The sequence below is a fragment of the Protopterus annectens genome, chromosome 14.part0 (genome assembly GCF_019279795.1).
Source record: "Protopterus annectens isolate FY-2018-M chromosome 14.part0, PAN1.0, whole genome shotgun sequence".
NCBI lineage: Eukaryota > Metazoa > Chordata > Ceratodontiformes > Protopteridae > Protopterus > Protopterus annectens.
In genome coordinates this window covers 1,085,095,474-1,085,120,473 of record NC_056748.1, presented here as the reverse complement: position 1 = coordinate 1,085,120,473, position 25,000 = coordinate 1,085,095,474, and positions in this window count along the sequence as shown.

The following is a 25,000-nucleotide window of genomic DNA, read 5'->3' as shown; positions in this document are numbered from 1 at the left end:
TGCACTCTAATCACGCTTATTTTTTTTTAATTTCTCCACGTCTTTTTTGTTTCTAATACCATGATGGGAACATACCCCATTCCTAAGTCAAAGTATAATTAACATTCATGAAATTAGTATTGTTTCAATCTTTGATGTTAGCCAGAAGTGCTCTTTGCGGCACCCATAATGTACCCAGTAGTGATTCTTTCTGCAATTCATAGTTACATGTATCCATAGCATATCTAAGTATGATTATACATTCTTTTTTTATAAGACCCATTGATCTTACTACTATTGGAACTGTCTGGGTGTCTTTCTTCCACATTGCTCTTGTTTCTCCCTGCAAATCCTGCTATTTTATGACTTTTTGTCTTTCTGTACTTAAGACTGTAGTCACTGGGTGTAGCAATTTCAGTGATCAATGCTACTTTTGTCTTCTTTTCATGGGCTACTATATTTGTTTGTCTTGCATCTATTTTTTGAACTGTTGATAATAGGTAATGTTTTTTTCAGCTATTTAAATATTATAACATTTCCACAATCCCCAGTGCAACAGTCTTGCTAGATTATTATGCCCTTCAGTATACAGTCCTTCTGCTATTGGTATATCACAACCAGCAACAAGATGTGTGACTGTTTCCAGTTCTGTTTTATAAAACCTACACTTGTCTGTTTCTTCCACATATTCAATGGACTTTGCAAACCAATGTGTAGGTAGTACACTATCTAGGGATGTCAATATTAACCTTTCATCTTTTGGTTTAAATTCACCTCTCCTTACCCATTCCTGCATTCAGTCCTGATCAACATGAAGTTGTCCCAAGAGTTTTCTGTACTTGTAACTGTATTTATACATTTTCTACATTTCTTGCCCTCGCATCTGATCCTTTACCTTATATTCTTTTTTTTTTTTGGCACAGTCAGTTGCTGCCTGATTTGTATCTACTTCTGGTTTGATTTCCATTCCTGTCTGACTCTAATATGCTTCTGCTAAATTAACCAGGGAAGTCATCTTAGACTTACTTTTCTCATGTTTCAAAGCTTTCACTACGTTTGGATCTTGTGAGGTCAGCAGATATATGTGCATTCCAATGATTGCAGATCTGTTCATGTAATTCATTTCGAGGAGGCCCATACCTCCTTCAGAACAGGGTATATATAATCTTGGTATGCATTGATTTTTATAAGTTATGTGATAAGCATGAAGCATCTGTGTTTTTTTTCCTGTCCAACCAGTCCAACACCTTTTGGGGCCAATCAATTATTCCAAAATTTTAAGTGAGGACAGGAAGATAAAATTGGTTTATAGCTTGGATATTGTTCCTAAATGAAAGAGCTGTTTTCAGTATTAGTTTTAGTCTTCTAAAGTATTCCTTACTAAGTTTTATTCACATTTGTTCATATTTTATTGTTGCTCCTTTCAATTCCCAAATATTTATATAATCTCTCTTGCTCAAGTTCTTTTATATCGCATTCCTTTCCCAAACTGTTTTCTTGGTGCTGCAGCTTTCCTGCTTTAAAGGTTGCTTTTGCACATTTACCAAGACCAAATGGTATTCTTCTATCATCTGAGAAAGTTTTGACCACTTGCAGTTGCGCTTTTAGTTCCTCATCTGGTGACCTATGCAGTTTTTAATCATCCGCAAAAAGAAGCTGAGAAGTCTTTATACTTTTTCTGTGAGCCAAATTGTAGCCATGGCCTAATCTGTTAAGTATCAGCAATCCAGAGCTGATAGTGTTTCAAATGTTTTATTGTTGCTTGTAAAGCTTTCACAGAGGCTGGTTCTTCAGGCATAAAACAATAATGCTGTGAATAACACTATATATATATCTATATATATATATATATATATATATATATATATATCTATATGGGTTCCAGACATTTGCTCGAATGAGCAAATGACTGAAACCTAAACTGCCGGGCATACTTACACGACAGTGCTTTTCAATGAAGAAACACTTTCGCGTAAGTATGCCTGTTGCCGAGGCTATACTACAGTGCGGGTAAGGGAAATTTCCCTTTTCCCCACTGTAGTGTGGTCTTGGAGGGAGAATATTAATGTAGGGGTGGTGGGGGGGGCACATACCCCCACATGGGTAATGGTAAAATGTTAATGTAGTAGGGTTTTCTTGTAACACGCTTTAAAGAAAGCGCTTTTTCGATAAAAGTGCTTTCATTAAAGTGTGTTTGGTTATTATGGATTCAGACGTTTGCTCATTTGAGCAAACATCCTATATATATATATATATATATATATATATATATATATATATATATATATATATATATATATATATATATATATATATATATGTATATACTAAACTAACATCATCCATTAACAATTAAGCAATTAAGACCTACAATCATTCTTAAAAAACAATGTTAAAAAAATAACAATTTATATTATTATGTATTCACTTTATTTTACTATGTAAATCTCTTAAAATTGGTTTTAAATTAAAGCTTTGTTTAATCCAGGTGGGTACTGTGTCCTAAAACATAAAATCCATTTACTTTTGTCTGTTTCAGTTAAATTTTTAAGATCTCCCCCCTCTAATGTATTGGGGTACCACTTGTAAAATCATGAACTTAAATATATGTGTATTGTCCATATCACATATATGTTTTTATGTAAAGCATTACTTTCAATTTTTCTTTTCACCTCAGACATGTGACTACATATTCTTTCCTTAAATTTTTGGTTTGTTTTATCTATATAGTATGCACTGCATTTACAACATTTAGTTATATATACAATATTTTTTGTTTCACAATTACCAAAGGCACGTAATGAAAAATTGTACCATTCAATGGATGTAAAATAGTCTTATCAGTGTATATAAATTTATAAAAACAGCAATTATTGCATGCAAATGTTCCTATTCGATTGGCTATCTGGTTACTCATCTAGATTTGTTCCTTGTAACTTAGTTTGTTCTTTAATGTAATATTTCTCTAATAACTAAAAGCTGGTCGCTTCTCATAAATATTCTTTAGTTCTGGCACTTGTGATAGCATCAGCCAGTGCTTCTTAATAATATCCTTTACCATTGTGGTATTATGATCGTATGTTAAAATACTTCTACAACTATTGTCATTTTTACTTTTATTCTTGTTCTTGTTTCTGTTTATATTATTATATGTACTTTCTTCACTTGCATTACTAGTGGTCTGATGCCCTGAAAAGATAGGTCTGGATGTAGTGTGCCTACTTTTCAATATTTCCTTTCTAATACATTGAAGCATGTTTAATTCATATCCCCTAATATTAAAATCAATTATCATCAATAATTTTGTTTCTATTTTGCTATTTTTTATATTTTGTTGTTTAACTTTACTGATTATAACCTCTGTACCTTGTTATGTCTTGTATGATATGTAATTGTAAATCTCTGTAACATGTAATCTTTGATGGAGCTTTTCTCCCCAGGACTCCATTGAAAAAGGGTTCACTTGACACAATGGACTATCCTGGTTAACCAACAGCAAATAAATAAAAAATAAATAAATAAAATCTCTTCAAGCTGACCTTTCATGCATTGGATGCATACTATCCCTCAATAAGTATGTGCATCTTTTAACTTCCTTTTTATATAAAGCTTTTCACAGATGATAAATTAAAAACAATACTATTTTTCAGTTATTCGGGAGCCAAAATTACTTTTCACAGCACCCGCAATGTGCCCGGAACTGACTCCTTCTGCAATTCATATAGAATTACATGCATTGATAACATATCTAAATACTTTTATAAATTTGACTATAAATTATTTTATGAGATCTGTTGCTCCTACTACTGTTGGAACTGTCTGGGTTTCTTTCTTCCACATTGCCCTCATTTCTGTCTGCAAATCCTGGCATTTTATGATTTGTGTCTCTCTGTACGTACAACACTATAATCACTGGGGGTACCAATTTCAATGATCAGTGCTACTTTTGTCTTCTTTTCATGGACTACTATATCTGTTTTTCTCATATCTATTTTTAGAACTGTTGGCGATTGGTGATTCCATGTGATATAAACTTAAGAATTTTCTATAATTTTTTGTGGCTCATGTTTCCAATGCTTCTAGCTACTTCAATATTGTAATGTTTGCACAATCCCTAATGCAACAGTTTTGTTACGTTATTATGCCTTTCCATATACAGTCCTTCTGCCATTACTGCATCACACCCAGCAACAAGATGTGTGACTGTTTCAAATTCTGTTTTACAAAACCTGCATTTATATGTTTATCTAACATGTTCAATGGACTTTGTAAACCAATGTGTACATTGTCCACTATCCTGGGCCACCAATAATAACCTTTCATCTTTTGGTTTAAATTCTCCTCTCCTTAACCATTCTTGCATCAGATCCTGATCAATATGAGGTTGTTCCAGGAGTTTTCTGCACTTGCGACTATATTTATGTCTTTTCCACATTTCTTGCCTTCTTATCTGACCTTTCACCTTACAGTCTTTCTTTTGTTTTTTGGCACATTCAGTTGCTGCCTGATGTTTGTCAACTTCTGGTTTATATCCATTCCCACTTGACATCGATATGCTTCTGCTAGACTAAACAGGGAAGTCATCTTAGAATTGTTCTCCTCATATTTTAAAACTTTCACTATGGTTGGATCTTGTGAGGTCAGTAGATATCTATGCAGTCCTACAACTGCAGCTCTATAGATGTAATTTATTTTTTATTTATTTATTTATATTTAACATTTGTTGACCGGGAAAGTCCGACTAGTTTCCACAGATCCTGTTTTCAGTGGAGGCCTGGGGAGAAATGCTCCAGAAGCATGTTTTTAGAATGTGGGAGAAAACTGGAGTACCCGGAGAAAACCCACGCGAACGCAGGGAGAACATGCAAACTCCACACAGAAGGCACCCCAGCCGAAACAGTAATCAGTTTCAAGGAGGCTTATACCTCCTTCAGAACAGGGAATATATAATAATGGTATACACTTTGTGTCTTTCGGCTTTTCCTGGTTAGGGGTCGCCACAGCGGAACTCCAGTCCGCTAATGATTGGCAGTAGAGTTTTACGTGCTGGCTTGCCAGGCCTAACGCACAACCTTGTCGTCACACAGAAAACGCTCTAATTGAGAATTGAATGGGCAACGTCTAACTGTGAGGCGACAATGCTACTGCAGCACCACCACCGCAGTAATAATGGTATACACTAATTTTTATAAATCGTTTGATAGGCAGGAAACATTTTTCTTGTTTTCCTGTCCAACTGATCCAATACCTTCTGGGGCCAGTCATTCACCCCAAAAATTTAAGTTAGAGCAGGAAGCAAATTGGTTTATAGCTTGGACTTTGTTCCTGTATGTCAGGGCTCCTTTCAGTATTAATTTTAGTCTTCTAAAATATTCCTTACTAAATTTTATTCACATTAGTTCTTATTTTATTGCTGATCCTTCATCATTTCCCAGATATTTATACACTCCCACCTGCTCATGTTCCTTTATATCACATTCCTGTCCCATTACTACTGCTCACATTCCTTTATATCACATTCTTGTCCCATTACTACTGCTCACATTCCTTTATATCACATTCCTGTCCCATTACTACTGCTCACGTTCCTTTATATCACATTCCTGTCCCATTACTACTGCTCATGTTCCTTTATATCACATTCCTGTCCCATTACTACTGCTCACGTTCCTTTATATCACATTCCTGTCCCATTACTACTGCTCATGTTCCTTTATATCACATTCCTGTCCCATTACTACTGCTCACATTCCTTTATGTCACATTCCTGTCCCATTACTACTGCTCACGTTCCTTTATATCACATTCCTGTCCCATTACTACTGCTCACATTCCTTTATATCACATTCCTGTCCCATTACTACTGCTCACATTCCTTTATATCACATTCCTGTCCCATTACTACTGCTCACATTCCTTTATATCACATTCCTGTCCCATTACTACTGCTCATGTTCCTTTATATCACATTCCTGTCCCATTACTACTGGTCACGTTCATTTATATCACATTCCTGTCCCATTACTACTGCTCACGTTCCTTTATATCACATTTCTGTCCCATTACTACTGCTCACGTTCCTTTATATCACATTCCTGTCCCATTACTACTGCTCACGTTCCTTTATATCACATTCCTGTCCCATTACTACTTCTCACGTTCCTTTATATCACATTCCTGTCCCATTACTACTGCTCACGTTCCTTTATATCACATTCCTGTCCCATTACTACTGCTCACATTCCTTTATATCACATTCCTGTCCCATTACTACTGCTCACGTTCCTTTATATCACATTCCTGTCCCATTACTACTACTCACGTTTCTATATATCACATTCCTGTCCCATTACTACTGCTCACGTTCCTTTATATCACATTCCTGTCCCATTACTACTGCTCACGTTCCTTTATATCACATTCCTGTCCCATTACTGCTGCTCACGTTCCTTTATATCACATTCCTGTCCCATTACTACTGCTCACGCTCCTTTATATCACATTCCTGTCCCATTACTACTGCTCACGTTCCTTTATATCACATTCCTGTCCCATTACTACTGCTCACGTTCCTTTATATCACATTCCTGTCCCATTACTACTGCTCAAGTTCCTTTATATCACATTCCTGTCCCATTACTACTGCTCACGTTCCTTTATATCACATTCCTGTCCCATTACTACTGCTCACGTTCCTTTATATCACATTCCTGTCCCATTACTACTGCTCATGTTCCTTTATATCATATTCCTGTCCCATTACTACTGCTCATGTTCCTTTATATCACATTCCTGTCCCATTACTACTGCTCGTGTTCTTTATATCACATTTCTGTCCCATTACTACTGCTCACGTTCCTTTATATCACATTCCTGTCCCATTACTACTGCTCACATTCCTGTCCCATTACTACTGCTCACGTTCCTTTATATCACATTCCTGTCCCATTACTACTGCTCATGTTCCTTTATATCACATTCCTGTCCCATTACTACTGCTCACGTTCCTTTATATCACATTCCTGTCCCATTACTACTGCTCACGTTCCTTTATATCACATTCCTGTCCCATTACTACTGCTCACGTTCCTTTATATCACATTCCTGTATATCTCATTCCTGTCCCATTACTACTGCTCACGTTCCTTTATATCACATTCCTGTCCCATTACTACTGCTCACGTTCCTTTATATCACATTCCTGTCCCATTACTACTGCTCACGTTCCTTTATATCACATTCCTGTCCCATTACTACTGCTCACGTTCCTTTATATCACATTTCTGTCCCATTACTACTGCTCACGTTCCTTTATATCACATTCCTGTCCCATTACTACTGCTCACGTTCCTTTATATCACATTCCTGTCCCATTACTACTGCTCACTTTCCTTTATATCACATTCCTATCCCATTACTACTGCTCACGTTCCTTTATATCACATTCCTGTCCCATTACTACTGTTCACGTTCCTTTATATCACATTCCTGTCCCATTACTACTGCTCACGTTCCTTTATATCACATTTTTGTCCCAGACTGATATTTTCTTGGTGCTGCAGCTTTCCTGCTTTAAAGGTTGCTTTGCACATTTATCAAGACCAAATGACTTTCTTATATCATTGGGGAAAGCATTGTTTCTGCAATACTACTGATAAGAAGTATTTGTGACTTTGTATCAATATTCAGCTGACAAAGTATTTAGTGTGCTGCTTAATCATGTTAGAATATGGTATCTTATTATTTTGTGGAGTTTTACACCCCAGACCTCCACTGCAAGGGGCTTTTATGCCCAGTAGGACTTTCCCAGTTAAATTCAATAAATAAATGAGTAACTGCATTAATACACCACACAGGCACACAATCAGTGTTGTATACATCAATGATTTCCCTTGGTCATTCCTGAGCCCTTTTGCTTGGGTTAGGAACACATCCAGAATCCCATCCTTTATTGTACAGTTGTGAAGTAGTCAGCTGAGCCTCTCATGGTCCAAGACCTCAGAGAGTTGCTGCTCCCCATCTATCAGGGATCATGGCATTTCAAAGTCTGATCATGACAACATCAGATCCACCATGAGTGTTATCTTCTTACTTTCCCACTAATCCTTACTCCTTCCAATCTCCCATTCCTCCATATAACATTGGGGGGGGGGAGTGATATGCTGTATCAGAATATTAACAGGCCCCTTCCAAGTCTATCCATTCTCTTACCAGCCCCAAGCCCATTCCATAAGTCTTTATTTTCCTAGCATGCCAGCAGGGAGAACTAGCAACAATTCTGAATATGAGGCCAGTTTTGTTATACATTGTTTTTAACTTTCGCCATTGACAACATTGTTAATCCCCTTAGTGACTAAGTCTGTAATCAGCAAGACCCCTTCTCCATCATTAGACTAACTCTCATCGCCTTTGCTTCCAAACAACCACTCTTTCTGTCTGGGTTATTCTATCTCTACCAACCCAGCCATCCTATGTATGCTGGTTGCTTTCCCCTCCTGCTGCACTCTTCCTACTGGTGCTGTCCACTGCTGTGTTCCTTTTATGCTCTGTCTCTGTTGGCTTGGACTGTCCATTCCTCCCACCTCCTTTCCTGATATCCTTATTTATTTATTTATTTATTTAACATTTGTTAACTGGGAAAGTCCGACTTGGAATGAAGCCAATTTTCAGCTGAGGCCCGGGGAGAAAGGCTCCACATGCATGTCTTTGTAACGTGGGAGGAAACCGGAGCACCCAGAGGAAACCCACACGAATGCAGGGAGGACATGCAGACTCCACAGAGAAGGCACCCTAGCTGAGAATTGAACCGGAGAACCTCTTGCTGTGAGGTGACAAAGCTACTGCTGCACAATTGCGCCGTCCAACACTCCTCCTTTTGGAATTGCTTCCTATGTCTCTCTCTCTCTCTGTCATCATATATCCCTGCAGGCTCCATTCACTCTTCCATCTATTTTTGTCCTCTCACAGTTTCCCGTTTGACCTTGCAACATGCCACTCTACTTCCATGTACACTACTGATGACCTCTGCCCATGTTCCCTTGTCCTCTACCTTTGTCCCCCTCCATCTTATCCCACCGCATCCTATCTAAAGACATTATGTTGCCTCTTTCTTTCCAGTCATACTATATTTCTTGATGGCCTTGCTAATATGTTACCATGTCTATCATCATGTTTAGTTCCCTGAAGCTCCCCATTCTCCTGCAGCCCCCACATTCTGTACCATCCCAAAGCCTCCTGAGCAACATAGCTGGACGACTTCCTGAGCATCTTAGAAATCTCTCATCCAATGTGTTTGGCCAGCCTGCGCTACTCCTTTTATATTGTCTCACTCTTGGATGTCCCACTGCTTCCTTTTTTATTACTATTGTTTCTATATGTACATGTTTTTGTGCATCTAACTACAAACTTTTACCTTATGTCAGAAGTGTAGCTAGGGCAGGGTGAAGGGGGCAGCCACCCAGGCTGCATGGTGTTGGGGGTGTGATCAGTAGATCTGTTTTTAATTTTTATTTATTTATATTTTTAATTTTCATTTGTCTTTTAAAAGTGACAGTGGGAGATCATAAGGGCATTAAGACCTGGTGCTCTTCTTTGAAATGGGAGAAGTGCCAGACTGGAGTAGGGACCTTTTTTACTTTTTAATTTTTATTTTTTTCTCCTCAGCCTTGTGTTGAGGGGCGCCAGATCAGTGAGCGGTACTGAGCACCAAATGAGCTAGCTATGACTCTGCTTCATGAGATATTCTTAATTTGCCAAAAATGCCAGACATTTGCTTGTTTATTAGGCCTTACACAAGACCATGAACTATGGCACCATGACATACATTTTAGTCACTCAAGTTTCATCTATTAAGATTAATGCAATTTTAGATAATCCTGAAAAATTAAAGTAATATGTGCATTTATCTGTTTGCTAATTGAGGTGCAGCAGGGATCCACGTGGCATTTTTCAGACTTCGCCTGGGAGTACAAACTCAAGAAATATACAATAATATAATACAGCTATAATTTGTACAGTATAAAATAGACTAATATACATCTGTACAGTATATACTAGAGTAACACAATTGTAGTTCATGTGTAACACAAGTGTAATTTGTCCATTTTAAAAGCATAATCTAGGGTGTTATTTTCAGAAAGATATACATTTTTAGTGCATTGGGGAAAGAGTTGTACAGACCAACTGCTTTGTGCATCAACTGTGGTGTGCAGTATCCTGTAGACAAGAGAACATGGGTCACAGACTTGCTCTAGGTGATTTGGTTTCATTGACTAATTTCACCAAAATGGGCATGGGTATTTGCCGGTGACAAGTAGGATGAGAAACTGGCCTACTCTGACCTATAGCACAAAAGGAGTATTTATGGTGTAAATGTTGGTCTGCAGCAAGACAAAGCACAAAATGGAAAAACCAGACCAACAACGTCTGGAAAAAACAAAAGGCTTCAGGGTGGTTTAGACAGTTTATCCAAATAAAAGAGAAGGTGACAATATTAAGTGGATACTTAGACTGAATGTGAACAAAGGCCCAGGATTAAATACAACAATTAGTTTGTTTGTGTCTTTCGGCTTTTCCCGGTTAGGGGTCGCCACAGTGCAACTCCAGTCCGCTAATAATTGGTAGTTGATTTTTACGTGTCGAGTTACCAGCCCTGACACACAACCTTCAACAAAGGTACGCCCATTCACACATATCTCCACGCAGAAGATGCTCTAGCTGAGAATCGAACCAGACAGCGTCTTACTGTGAGGCGACAATGCTACCGCAGCACTACCACCGCGGGTTATACAACCATTAGTATAAAAGCAATTTTAAAAGAGAAACAAATGAGATTATAATAAAAATTATGTACAATGTTTGTATATATTTTATCGATTTTATGTATGTTTTAGGAACAAGAAATTGAGATTTAGATTTAATTAGATGTAGACACTTGTTAATTGATGTGTATTTTCTATTGGCTTACTGTGTTTATGAATTAGAGTATAAATTATATTAATTTATTTAGACTTTTATATCACACAGAGGAAGGGTGTTTTTTGTACATGAAAGCTTTGTGGATTTTATTGTGCTTTTGTGAATTAAACTTTCATTATTCCTGACGTTGTTCTGTTTTTTTCCTTTTTGTACTTTGTCTTGCTGTTATCCAACATTTACATGATAAATAATCCTTTTTTACTGTGTTTTGTGTTTGTGGAGAGTTATCCTGAGTTGGGGAATAATTCTATATGACACAGCCTTTGTTTCAGAAATCCAAATGGAACCAGCATCATTGGAAAGAACAAGCCATTCTCGGAGTGAGATTTTGATTATGCATTCGAATCTCTTACTGTTGAGTATGACTGTGACGATATCTAAGACTGTGGGTATCCCTGCACCGGCTAATGCGATATTTGTTCAATAACTATCTATATTAGAAAAGAAATTGCAGACACTCAAATACTTGCAATTGCAGAGAACGAGCTTCCAAGTGTATTCAGAGCTTGGAATAGTTCCCAGGGGTTTGAGAATTTAAAAAAAATGCCCACTTACAGGAATACGTATCCCGTACTGCTTAAAAAATGGCAACAGCTGATCATAAAGCTAAATGCTGACTACATGCATCTTATGAACAATTTCTTCCAAGATATAGAAAGAGAACTGCATGGGACAATCACCAGTTTGGACAGTAATATTTCTTGTATGCCATGTTTTAAGAGCAATATTGAGATATATAATAATATGTTGGAACATCTGAGTGATTATGATAAATGTCTCAAACAAATTAAGAGACGTACATTGCAGTGAGATGTCAATGACTTTAATAATGGGCATATCTTTTCCTGGCCAAGAAGGAAAAGGTTTAAAAGAAATAAGAATGTATCTAAACCTTCAATGTATGATTTAGATACTTTTGAGGCACCTGATAATAGGATTGGTAATGGGAACGAACATAACTTCCAAATCTCTGATTCATTCCCAGGTGCTACTGGTGCAGCCAAAGAACTGCAGACGTTGAGAGCCTTAACCCTATTGGATCTAGTCAATATAGCCATACAATTGTAAATGACGGTTTTCAGCTATCACAGACTACAGGAAAGGCTGGAGGACAGAATGAGAACAGCATCCAGAGGAAGGTCAAAGGAAGAACTGAAGGAATCAAAAGAAAGTATAATCACCCACAAACAAGGAATTGTTCCAACAACAGGAGTTGAATAATGATAAAGCCTGGGATTCATGAAGCTTGCGCCAGGTGCAGGAGTAGCGTCGGTGATCTAACGCCAAATATGGCTGCCTAGCGATTCAGGTACGAGCTGTTTCCACGTGCACTACCAGCGTATGCCACAGCTGCGCAGCTCCCAGTACATGTATGCTAATTACCCCATGCACAGCAGTGTAGCCTGCAAATGAAGGTATATAGTAATTCATGAAGTGGTGCATGCAGAAATATATACCAAAAAAACGGTTTACATTTTTTCAAACATAAAATCGGAGCCATGACAGTGGACCAAACTCACGTATTATAATGTTAATATATGCCAATGGCTAAATATATAGTCAATAGCATAAAAAAAACATGCACAACACATAAAAAAGGACATTTAGTGTCATGGCCACACTAACGCAAAGTAAAATCGCAGTGCGCAAACGGGATCACAATGAAAATATATTTATATATAATAAAACTGCAATGTAATACATTTCATGAATTCCCCATAGTAGTCAATGGCACGCATGCTACACCACAACCATAGCGCAAGGGTTGCTAAGGGTCTGTGACAGTGTTCTGCTCGGTAACTAGGAATTAGTAGTTAATGCCATGCAAATGAGACAAGTAATACTGAATCGCAAAATCCCCGCCGGCATAAGGATGTACCTCACAGCGTAGCAGTACAACACCGAGGTGTGGCCTGGAGATAAAGATGACATCAAGAGAGGGGTGCGCCACCTTAGCTGTAAGCACATTGGAGCATTGCTAATCCGGGTTGCCTGTTGCTAAGCAAAGCCGCAGGATAGGGGTGTAGAAGTAGCCATAGCTTTGCTTAGCTGAGAGCACACCAGGTAACCGAACGTGCATGTAAACGTGGATGAAAATGCGCTCGAAACCCGGTAAATGGCTGCACGCAGCACGCACCACAGCTGAAACAGGAAGGATATGGGAAGACAATAAGGAAATGCTGCAGCATGGTAATTGGAGTACAAATGAGTAATTAACACTTAGGAACTCTTAGTGGGCCATTGACAACAGCTAACAAGGTTGCTAGCAGCTACCTGCAGAACAGGAAAGGGGAGGTGCCATACTGCAAAGAAAAGAGAACTGTCACATCAGAACAAAGCAAACTTGCAGTAGATCAGCTACATAACACATTTCGCTACACAATCCTGGGTTGGGAAAGTACAAAACAAAAAAATCAGGCAGCTGGATGCATGCCTGACAATGGGAGGGGAATCGGGTTGAAAAGTGAAGTAAAGGGCAATAGATGAATCATGGCAGCCAAGCGTAAGTCAACACCAAAGGCCGCACAATAGCAGTACCTGCTGTAAAACCCATAATTAAGATACCCTGCAGCTGGAATTGCACATACACACCCAATTACACCAGCAGCATTCATTGCACAATAGTATAAAGTGTGAAAGCACCTCACACACACTTGTGTATTCCCAGACACTCTGCACCATTGGTGTATACAGATGGGGAACTTTTAATATGTACATGTTAAGGGCTGCCATAGCTTTGATTCACCAGCATGTGTTGGAGACTGACGGTGGTGTGGAGGATGATACTGACAACCATCTCAGGCACTGGAGGAGGAGAAGAGTGTTCAGACCCAGGGTAACCTGCCAGGGGCTACATGATCTGGAGATAGTAGAGTGTTACAGGGTGGACAGGCACACCATCCAGCAACTTGTTGAGCTGTGCCAGCCATGCATCAGAGCCAGAAATAACAGAGGTGAACCCATCCCAGTGGACACAACTGTATGTGTAAGCTTGAGAATACTAGCCACAGGTACCTTTCAAAGGCCAACTGGGGACTGGGGATATCATGGGGATTTCACAGGCATCAGCATCCAGGGTACTCCACCAGTTCCTGGATGTCATGTTATCACATACCAATGAGCACATATACTTCCCCAGAATGCAGGAGGAGTTGGCCAGCAATATGTGTTTCTTCCACCGTGTGGCAGACTACCCAGAGGTACTGGATGAAATAGACTGCACGCACATACACATCAAGAAACCCCCCGGTGAGCAGGGTAGGCGCTACATAAACCGCAAGGGATACCTCTCCATCAACTGCCAGGTCATGTGCAATGCCCAGGGCATTATCATGGATGAGTGTGCTGGCAGCCCTGGAAGCTATCATGACTCCCACATCTGGCATGCCTCACAGCTGTATCAGGTATTTGCCAGGGGGACATCCCATATGGCCACCTGGTGGGGGATGCTGGCTATGCACTGGAACCATGGGTGATGACTCCCATCAGAAATGCACACACACCCATGCAAGAATGCCATAATGAGGCACACGCAGAAACCAGAATCATCACAGAGCGTGTGTTTCGGATGCTGAAATCATGGTTCCATTGCTTGGACATATCTGGTGCAGTACTCTCCAGGCATGTGTGCCCACATCGTTATAGTATGTGCCATGCTACACAATATGATCCTGCGGAAACAGCTGCAGCAGGGACAGAATGGTGAAGGCCCTCACAGCCCACCACCATTGCCAATGGCCCCACAGGCACAGAGGAACTCAGACCATGAACACCCTGTGCCAGCCCCAGTAGGCAGACAGAGGCGTGCCCAGTATGCCCATGCCTTGGCAAAGAGAGAACGTATAGCACACACACTGACAGTGTAGGCACCTGGGGACTGACACCCTTCTCCACCTGCACACACAGCAAACATGGATGGCACACACACACGACCACCTGTAAATTGTCATGTATAGGTGGTCTACTGTGTGCATCCTACATAGGCAGCTCTCAACTATTGTACACACAACTGCCATTGGCACAAGGTAAGTCAATACCTGAACAGTAAATTAAGCTATCAGCATGTGTCAATACTGTATGTATAGGTTCATAGGTACATAGGTAGGCAAATGCCTAACTGCCCGAGGCCATTCATAAGCATAGCCAAAATGTGTCTGCTGTCACCACCCCATTGATTAACTAACTGTCCCTCTGTAGAGCAGAGCCAATTGCGGGATCCCTGGGGTGCATCCACTGTTCCCCACCCACTCTGCAAGGATTCCCTGGAGTGTTAGTGAGGGGCTCTATATAATGTAATCAGGGATGTAGTTCCAAATCATGGGGAGTACCCATGACAGGAATCTGTCACTCCAGCATCTTCCAGTTATGGTTGTGGCAAGGTGTAGCTCATTACAGTGTGTGTGGCTCACTGTGACATGGATCCCCATAGGTGGAGCATATCCATTAAGCCTAACTTGGACACGGATTTGTTCGCCAGCAAATATCATCTCTGAGTAAACAAGATGCCACTGAGTAATGCAAGAGTTTATGCAGTCTGGCAGCATAGTACACATGTCTGAGGGCATTATCCCTCTTGCAGGTAATGCTCATGGCCCTTCCAGCTGTCAGATGTGTCTTCTGAGCTACATCCAAAATGGGTTATCATACTCGATGATGGGATTGATGACTGATGAGTAAAGGGGCACAATAACCTAAGTCTGTTTAGATGCGAACCCTTAAGTAATCAGATGGCCTACATAGACAGATGTCCTAACTACTTCGCAGATATGACTGTCAAAGGAGAGATCACTATGTAATGTAGTCCCCACATACCCATTACATCATCTGAATTATAGTGTCTGCCACTCATGTGTTAATATGTGTGTGTGTAGTTTCCAAAAATGGAATGACCATGCAGTATGTGGCCTTTAGCTGGAGGCCATTACTCTGACACCCTGTGTTAGTCTATGTGAGGCCCCTTGAAGGACGTATGTGACAGCTAGACTGTCAGTTATGGCTCCCAGTCTGCAGTAATCACCAAACACGGTCTGCTGTAGTCCACCTGTGTTAGCCTGTACCTCTGAGAAGTATATGGAAAACAGCAGGGGTCCCAGGACTGAGTCCTGTGGGACACCAGTTGTGACTGGTCAAGAGTCGGTCCTGAAGGCTGCTAGGCTTACCATGTGGATTGTGTGTGTGAGCCTGTTGGCAAACCAACCTGTGATGTATGGATGTATGTACTGGCTGGTGAGTGTAGAAATAATACCCGAGTGTGGAATGGTGTCAAAACCCTTGGCGAGGTCCAGGTAGTGTGTGTGAACTACCATACCCCATACCTAAAGTCTAGGTGACTGTAAGATGTCAAACAGGTTCAGTAGGCATGATCTGCACTCAATCAAGCTGACCTGGGTTGGGTCAAGTGTCTGGAGGTTACCACTGTCTGTCAATGAGTGCCACGAGGATGCGCTCCATAGCCATGCAGATCAGGCTACTCAGGCTTATGGCGTGGTAGTTACCATGGTCAGTTGTGTCACCACCTTGGTGGAGTGGAATAGCTGTTGCCATGCACCAGTGAATGGTCATGCAGCCTGTGTAGAGGCTGATGTTGAATTGCTATATTAGGCAGCGGGGGGGGGGTCACTTTGTCTTGTAGTGTCTGCAGGATGCAGTCTGGGACACCATCTGCCTCTATTGATGCTCTGTCATGCCATTTGAAAGGGCCATTACCACCTATATGTCTCAGATGTCTGGGATACTGTATGTTTTGGGTATTGTTGTGGGCCCAGTAGGGGGTGAAGCTTGCTCCGAATGTATCATCAAGTGTGTTGGTGATATCAGTAGGGTCTGTATATTCAGTGCAATATTGCACCAGCACATTGCAAATCTGTGTGTTACTGCTTACATCCTTGATATAGCCAAAGAAGCCTTTGTGGTCATATTCCGAATCCATGCTTATTTACCTGTGGATGTCAGCCTTGAATGATTACATGAGTAACATAAGTATCTTGCTAATACTGGTCACGGACGTCTGCATGTCTTGGGATTTGCTGTTGTTCTGGACTACTGTCCTACTTCTGTTGTATAGCCTGTATAATGCAGGGGTTCAGCAGACTGGTGTCCTTGTGTAGGAGTAGCGAGTCCTGGTTTACCATTGATGGCACGACCCATTATTGTGGAACTGGACTCTGACTATTATCGTGAAACCATGCTTAAGATGCTATCTGATATTACTACTTTTAAGAGTGTTGATGTTAATATTGTTGGAATTTTGTGAGATAGGATTGTCGATGATTTAACTGAATGTTTATCTATAGGATTACTTGATAGACAACTCTTTGAATTTTTTATGGTAGCAGAACCTTTAATACCTCAAATAAAAGGGCTGCCTAAGATCCATAAGGATGCATATAAACCACCTCTACGCTCCATTGCTGCAGGAGCTAGATGGCTGACTGAGCCAATTTCAGTATACCTAGATGGGGAACGTAGGGATACCCTTGATGAATGCCCTGCAGTTCTGAAAAATACAGAACATTTTTTAAGAGATCTCTATAATGAATATCATGACTGTTCTAAAGCAAAATTGTTGGTTACATTAGATGTAACCTCTTTGTTTACTTGTATTCCCAACAATGAAGGTGTAGATATGGTACGAAGATTTATGTTGAGGTTGGGGAAGTTAACCCCCACACATATAGATTTCTTATGCATGTTGTTAGAGATGGTGTTAGAGTATAACATATTTATATTTCAGAATGTGTGCTATTGGCAATATTTGAAGAAATGGTAGAAAGGATTTGGAGGGAAAGCTTCAGGGACCCCAAACGATTGTCTTCCACCAACTTCCCACATGTGTTTGAGGACATCATGAAGGACATCAGGACAAGGCACATAAGAGTAATGAAACCAGACAAGGGAGGGGGTATTGTACTTATGTTCCAGCATGATTATGAGAATTACTTACAAAGTTTGGTACAAAATGCTGAAATTTATGAACTAGTATCTCAAAATGAGCTGAATATTTCGATCAACAATATAAAATATGGTCTATATGACCACTTAATGCAGGGTTGTATAGATGAAAAATTATACAACTACTTATTAGTACCTAAACCTAGAACCCCCTCCTTGTTTGGAATACCCAAGGTGCACAAAGGCCTGGACCCACTCAAATTCAGGCCTATAGTTGCTGGAGCAGGCAGCACAACAGAACCATTAAGTATATTCATTGATCAGCACCTGAAGGAATACACATCTTCTTTACCATATGTCTGCAGGGATTCATGGGAATTTTTAAGCAACATACCCTCCGACTTGGACAATTCTAATTATTTGATGGTAACGGTGGACATTGTTGAACTTTTCCCGAGTATTCCCGACCATCAGGGCATGGAATGGTTTTCGCAGATGATAGCTACTGAAACTAACTTAAGTAGTAGTATCATCAGCTTGATCATTGAATTTATGGACATTGTGCTAAATAACAATTTTTTGCTCTGCAACGGTGAATTTTTTAAACAAAAGAGCGGGGTGGCAATGGGTGCACCTTGTGCTACTGCTTATGCCAATATAGTATTACACAAATGGGAGGTTGAATACATACATTCAACAAGTTGGAAGAAATACATCAAGCACTACAGGAGGTTTTTGGACGATATTTGTATTTTTTGGGAAGGTTCTGAAAACCAGTTTAAGGAATTCATGCAGTATTTAAACAGCTCTACTGACTTTCTCTCATTTACATTTGACATTAGCAACACAGAATTGCATTATTTGGACATTAAACTACGTAAGAACTTGGAAGGAACTGGATTAATATCCAGTATTTTCCGTAAGCCCACTTATTCTAACAGTTTCCTGCATTTTGAGAGTGGGCACCCTTTAAAACAAAAAATGGGCATTATCAAGGGGCAACTTATAAGGGCATCAAGAATGTGCAGCACCAACTTGACGTTTTCACAGGAAATTGATTTTTTAAAAAAACTATTCTTAGACAGAGGGTACCCCGAACATCTATTTCAATCTATTGAAGAGGAAATAACACAAAAAAGAGACCGTGAATATCCCCCATTATTATGTACAAGGGTTGAAATTTGCAAAAAGGAAACAGTTGGATTTACTAACTTTACAAAAAGTTTTGTATACACGTTCACTGAAGATGCATCAATAATAGAAGCCACTATAAGGAACCTTTGGCCAATGGTGACTATGCAGGAGGAAATTTCAGGACTTGTGCCTACGAAAATAGGATTTGTTAAAAAAGCCAATATTAACCTCAAAGGGTTATTTGAAAGGAATCTAGCAACTGAGTTAAATTCCAAGAGTAACAGGGCAACTGTGCAGTATGGAACATTTCCATGTGGAAAATGTAAACAATGTCAATATATTTTGCAAGGGGCGCAAGTGCGTATTAAGGCAAGAAACACAACCCTATACGCCAAGGGGCATTTTACATGCAACACCACAGGTGTGGTTTACATTGGTCTATGCCAGGCTTGTCAGGTATTTTATGTCGGCAAAACTGACAGGGCTTTTAAACGCAGAACATATGAACACCAATATGACATTGTCAAAGGCAAAGAAACAAATGCCTTTTTCAGGCACTCGCTAACTTGCCCACAAATGGCCATAAGGTTCTTTGTTATTGACAAAATACAACAAGATCAAAGGGGGGGACTGGGAAACCCTTTTAGCTATCAGGGAACTTATCTGGCAGTTGCAATTAAATGCAACAAAACATCCTGGTTTAAATGAGGCTACCAGTTTGGCTCCGGTGCTAAAAAAGAAAAGGAACACATTATAAAGCCATACAACTGGTTTTAGACTTATATTTAATTATTTCTTCCTATTTTTTATTTTTACATTTACTTATTTTTTGCCATGCACTTTATTGTTCAAAAAGGTTTTTAAACAGTTTCATTTGATTTTATCAACACGTACAATGAATTTTTAAAAATGAACAGGGTTGGTTACAAAGGGTCAGGGGTAGAGGTTAAATCATTAGTATGTCCAGGTCCATTCAGTACATTTTTAAATTTAACTACATTAAGAACAACCATATGTTAAATTTGTGGACAACTATTTTATTTTACAAGCTTTAGTCAACCATTAAGCTTTCTTAGGCACATGCAAAAGATCAACAATATGAATAACAAGTTTTCTCAACACAAGTTTTAAGTAATATAACTTTTTTTAGAATAGTTTATTACACAAATGTTTACAACAGTCAAAAGTGTTTTTAAAGTATGTACTTTTTACACAATGAGGTTTATAGGGTTAATAAAAAAAAAAAAAAAAAAATTTATTCAGCAATGAATTTAGTACTTGACAATTAGCTGTGATGCATTAATTGAAGTTCAATTAAGGAAATGTGCTTTTAGTATAAAGTCTTGTCACTTTGTAATTGAGTTACACTTGAGAAAGCCTGGTATGACCAGGCGAAAGCGCTCGTGGTAATTCTTGTCTTTTGTTGGTCGTTGGAATAAAAACTTCTATACTGAATTCCGTGGAAAGTTTGCATTTTCATTTGAAGCATTTGTTTCAATTAGAACAGCATTTTATTCAACAGTACTGTGTGGCAGTTAACCAGTGTGCTTGGTACCGGACCATTTGGATCCTTCTCCGGTGCTTTTTTCTTTGTAACTGTGGTTCTTTTGGTTATCTTGCTAATACTGGTCACGGACGTCTGCATGTCTTGGGATTTGCTGTTGTTCTGGACTACTGTCCTACTTCTGTTGTATAGCCTGTATAATGCAGGGGTTCAGCAGACTGGTGTCCTTGTGTAGGAGTAGCGAGTCCTGGTTTACCATTGATGGCACGACCCATTATTGTGGAACTGGACTCTGACTATTATCGTGAAACCATGCTTAAGATGCTATCTGATATTACTACTTTTAAGAGTGTTGATGTTAATATTGTTGGAATTTTGTGAGATAGGATTGTCGATGATTTAACTGAATGTTTATCTATAGGATTACTTGATAGACAACTCTTTGAATTTTTATGGTAGCAGAACCTTTAATACCTCAAATAAAAGGGCTGCCTAAGATCCATAAGGATGCATATAAACCACCTCTACGCTCCATTGCTGCAGGAGCTAGATGGCTGACTGAGCCAATTTCAGTATACCTAGATGGGGAACGTAGGGATACCCTTGATGAATGCCCTGCAGTTCTGAAAAATACAGAACATTTTTTAAGAGATCTCTATAATGAATATCATGACTGTTCTAAAGCAAAATTGTTGGTTACATTAGATGTAACCTCTTTGTTTACTTGTATTCCCAACAATGAAGGTGTAGATATGGTACAAAGATTTATGTTGAGGTTGGGGAAGTTAACCCCCACACATATAGATTTCTTATGCATGTTGTTAGAGATGGTGTTAGAGTATAACATATTTATATTTCAGAATGTGTGCTATTGGCAAACAGCTGGTGTCACTATGGGCACCAGCTGTGCAAATACATATGCCAATATTGTCATGGCTGAATGGGAATATCAGTTCATCTTTAATATGCAGAATCCATATATTGGATTTTATGGACGATTTGTCGATGATCTCTTTCTCATTTGGGAGGGAGATGAAGATGCTTTAACAGAATTTTATAATTACCTGAATACTACTAGTATCTTTTTGAAATTTACTATGAAACATTCTGCAAATTCTATGGAATTTTTAGATGTTCTAGTGATAAAAACAGGTAATTCGATGTTTACTAAATTATATAGGAAGACATGCTATTGTCCAGCGTATTTGCATCGACATAGCATGCATCCGAGATTTACCTTTCAACGGGTAATGAAAGGTCAAGCCTTTAGGATATCCCATTTATCTTGTGATGAACGTGACTTTACATCGAGTTTGACTCAACTGGCATCTGAATTTGAGAGTAGAGGCTCTGGTAAAGATGAGGTTACTCAGGTTTGCAGAGAGGTGACTTATGAGAGGTTGGATCGAGCTTACCCTTATTATAGTAATCGGCCCAGACATAGAACTATGGAATCACCTGTATTAGATCATGTACCTTTGGTTCTTACGTATACCCAAAATATTTCTAACATTCAACATATTATTAGGCAGAATTGGTCTATATTACTTACAGACCCTGATACTACAGCCATTGTCGGGCATCAACCAACTTTCATATATAAGAATAAGAAGAATTTGAAACAGCTTTTATGTAATAGTAATGATAATATAACTCAATCTTATTTGAATACATTGCAGGGGACACAAAAGTGTAGAAAATGCACCCATTGTCGATATATTGATGAGTCTAGGTTTTTCAGACACCCAGAGACAAGAAGGTTATGGGAATTGAGAACTCAAGCTAACTGTGATACTAAAAATTTAATATATTGTGCACACTGTGTATGCTGTTTTAAATTTTATATAGGAAAACAAACAGACATTTTAGAGAGCACATTAGAGGGCACATATATTGTACCACAAAAGGTCTGGAACATAGTACTTTAGCTAAGCACACTTTAAAGGAAGGACCACAGCATACGTTCTTATTCCAGGCATTACAAGTGGTAGAAGAGAACACTAGAATGGGTGATATTGTAAATAGAACTGAGACTCTAGAACTACAATGGATTCTAAGATTAGGTTCTCATAGGGGACATGGTCTAAATGACAGTGTTCCCCTTAAACCTGTTTTGAAATCCAGAAGAGTTAACAAATGTAAAAAAGGTTTATATCATTATTAGCCATTATATTATTGAAATGTTTTATGTTGTGTATATATTATATATGTACTTATATATATGTGTACATGTATAAGTTATATGTAGGCTTATATTTATATGTATATGTTGATATATATTTACATATTAATTTGTTTTATGCATTATATATATATATATATATATATATATATATATATATATATATGGATATATACATATGGAATAATATTTTTATAATATTTCTGACTTTATTAGATATTTATTAAATATTTATTTTAGAATTTTTGTTTATTCGTATTATGGTACACATATATACATATTTAATATGTTGCATGTATTTAATTGAGGCTTGACATTTTACATTTTAGTTTATATGAATTTGAGCATTCAGGCTTCGAGATATGAATTAGAACACTTATGTCTTTAAGTTTTAATTGATGTTTGGGTTTGCACGTTTCTGAATGGCTGTTTAATTTTTTAATTGTTATGTAAGGACATCTACTTGCAGTTACTCTTGGTCTGATGAAGCAATACTATGTTATTGTGAAAGCCCTTACCATTTGGAAAACTTTGGAATAAAATCTAACTACTTATTTTATTTTACTTTATCTTATTGGAGCATGTTTCCTTCATTTGGGCAGCTTTTGTACAATTTGTGAGTCAATGTTCGCTTTTTTTGGTGTCTTGGATTACCACTTCTAGTATGTCTTCATCTCTTGTTAGTCCATCTACCAACTGATACAGGCCATATGAGGTGATAAGTCCCAGGAAGTGCTGGGCCTGGAAGTGAATACTCAAGTAGGTTACCCAGTTAAGTGTAGGGTAGCCGACACTGATCAATAACAGGGTGTCTGGTAGGACTGTCATGTTTACCACTGTCTCCAGATAGTTGTAGTGGTGCTCCTGGGTCATGGAGGGTTATCTGTAGCAGCTCACAGTTTGCATTGCAGTCGTGGCTGATGTTAGCTGCACATGGATGATCACAGAGGTATCATGCTGCCCCACTAACTTGTAGGCGTAGGTATCCCCGATGAATATGGATACACACCCTCCATGTCTGTGCCAGTCCATGTTCAGTGGCTGAAATGTGTGTTATAGGTTGTAGTCTGGTAGTGCTGGTGTGCTCACCGGAGCCTTATACAGGTCTCAGTCACAGAACAGATGTAGATGTTGTCCATACTGAGGGGTGCTGTGAGTGCGTGCATGTTGTGACTACTACCCCTGGTGTTGAATAGCCTAACCCTCATTGGTTCCACTATTGTGCAGTTCATGGAGGTGAGATTCACCTCTGAGACCTGCCTAAAAACGGCACCATGGGGGTGCCAATAGCCTTACCCAGCATTACAAAGCCTTAGGCTGACACATGTAAGTTGGTATGGCATTGTTGCAGACATGTATCCCATGTGTGCTTGTGTCCCATCTTTCCTGTAGGTAACCTACTGGTAAGCAATACAAAGCCTGAAACCTATACATGTCCACTAGCTTCCAAGATAGGCTTTTGGAGTGATTGTGTATCAGTAGTCTGTATGCTCTTGCTGTACTTAACTGTTGTCTGACTACATGGTGATTTTACACTGTATATTGTGATCAGAAAACTCTGTATAATCACATATGATGTTGGAGATGGCCTGCACTGTAGAGGTTCACAGATAGGTAGTAGGCTATCTGCCCAAGGGCATTTAGAAGCATAGCTACAGTGTGGTGGCTTTACCTGCACCATTGATGAAGTAACTGAGCCTCTGTCAAGCATAGCCAATGAAGTGATTCCGGGCAGAGTTGCTGGAAGCTGTTGAAGACTGGGGTGCTGTAGGGTGATAGGGGTACATAGTAATCTCAAAAGGGCATGTTAACATGACAACCCAGCAGCATTCAATTTCTCCAACAGGTCTTGCAGCTATAAAACTGGAGTGGCTCCCCCACACCCTGGCTGTATGTTTCTGGGATACATGATCCCAGGGGTGTATATACTGTTGGCCAGTCACACATCAAGGTTTCCCCTGAAGTGTGTCAGTGATGGGCTATGCCAAATGTAGTTAGGATGTGAATGTATAGTCTCTCAATTCATGTGCTATGTCGGTATTTCGAGAAGCTCACTGGGTGTGGGTGCCTCCACCTGTTGTGTAGCCAAGCTTACACATAGGATTCATGGACATAGGAAATAGGCAGAAGGAACGTTAATGTTAATAGTGTAATGGCTACAGCATTTGCATAGTATCTGTGCAGTCCTGGTTCAAATCCCAATAAAGTCAGAGATGATTTACATGTTGCATAGTATACCTTAACCACAGCTTACATATATAGGTAGTATTCCACAGAATAATAAACATTTGGAACACACAACCACTGAAATGTGCGACATTCCACCATAACCT